This window comes from the organism of the source record quoted next, unplaced genomic scaffold (genome assembly GCF_019419815.1).
Source record: "Pyrus x bretschneideri cultivar Hongxiangsu unplaced genomic scaffold, Pyrus_bretschneideri_v1 Contig3, whole genome shotgun sequence".
In the NCBI taxonomy this organism is placed as follows: Eukaryota; Viridiplantae; Streptophyta; class Magnoliopsida; order Rosales; family Rosaceae; genus Pyrus; species Pyrus x bretschneideri.
In genome coordinates, this window is record NW_025999612.1 from 4,852,738 (window position 1) to 4,854,593 (window position 1,856).

Here is a 1,856-nt window from a genome sequence, read left to right on the forward strand (position 1 = left end):
TTACACTATATTTGGATAAGGGAAATAAATCTGAAATTTTGGTAAAAGTTGAAATTTATAAATTAACATACATTAATTCTCTTGTTTGGATTCATAAACATAGAAATTTAGAATTTCAGCGTTAAAAAAAAAAAAAAAAACTTCAAATTTGAGACCTCCAATTCCCAAGTTTAAACTTTATGTAAATATGTGTTATTTCTAAATTTCTATGAGTAAGAGTTTAAAAATCAAAAAGAAAATCCGTATTCAAATTTCATTGTTCTTTTAGGTTAATCAAACAAGAAGGTTCACAAATTTTGGAAAATAAAATTCTATCATTTATATTCCCATCAATTTGAAATTCCTAAGTAATCCTAAATTTTTTCATCCAAATATAGTGTAAAAGTCCACATGAAAAAGGGACGTTTTGGCTCAGTCTAGTGAAGGGGAAGAGCTCAATGCTTTTCTAAATATTTTGCCTCTTTTTGTACAGTTTAGATTAATTTTACCAACCTTCGTTCTCTTGGTCACTTATTCATTCTCATCTTTGATAAACAATCCACTTACAAATAATCATGTATTTTCCAACCACCGGAGAACATTTTTGTAGTTTTACTTCTTTCAAAGAATATGGACAATGGTTGTTTGGTGCCTAGGTGTATAGAGTTTAATAATAATCATGAAATGGAAATTTTTATAGAAACACTTATAAAATAGAGTTGTCATGAGGATAAGTTGTTAGACAAAAGTCTCATTTTTACTTTCCACACTCATTTTTACTTTTCATACACTTTTTTAATTTAAGGTTTGTTAGATCGAATGAATTAAAGAAAGATTAAATGATAGAAATTAACAAGATGTGTGAGAAATAAAAAAGAATATGTAGATAACATACTCCTAAATAAACAAGAGATATAAAAGTGACCCAAACCAAAACAGGACTATAGGAAAGGAAGGGGAAGAGCTTCTTGTGATTGGGATTACTACATCTTATCCCAATAACAAATTTCCTAAATCCGCCACGGATTAGAGCTACAAACAACCACATTTGCTTCACAAAGCGCATATTATTGGTATACTACCAAAAATAACCCAATTTCTGAATCCTAAGACTGAGATAGGACAAACTAGCTATGCAACCATGCACAAAAGTGAAATGACGAAAATACCCACATATAAAATGTTAAAACTCACAAGTGATGATGTCATTTTTCTGATTTCAAAGAGAAAGCTGTGAGCTGTGAGTTTTTGGGTTGGCCCAAATCTGTGAGCATATCATGTGCATGTCACTGGAAAGTGATAATTTTTAATGAGATTTCCAGAATCTAGGTTCAAGTCAAAGATTTGCAAACTACATATCTTTAAGGGATTTCCAGAATCTAGGTTTAGGTCAAAGATTTGTAAACTACAAATCTTTAAGAGATTTCCAGAATCTAGGTCCTTGCATATCCCACAACCTCATCAATTGCATGATACATGTTCACAACAAAATTGATACAAATTGCATCAAGAACCCTAATTTCTCATAGTAAAAAAAAAAATCCTAGATTAAAATATTGAAAGCTCTAATTTTTGCCGCGACACTCGAATTCCAAAAAATGACCCATTGCATCAATGACAAGGACTAAGAAAAATAATAGAATATACACAGAGAGAGACCGCTATGTGTAACCATCCATTTAAATATTCCCAACAAAGAATCGCTTTCAAGGTTGTTCTCTCACTTAAATGGCATATTGCCCTACTAATAATGTGGGTCAGCAACAATCCATTAACATTACTTGGCCACTACCCTATTATCGTCAAAGGATCGCATCCATTGGGATCAAATTTTGTCAGTCATGTTTCTCTCTCTCTCCTCTTTGTTTTTTTTTTCT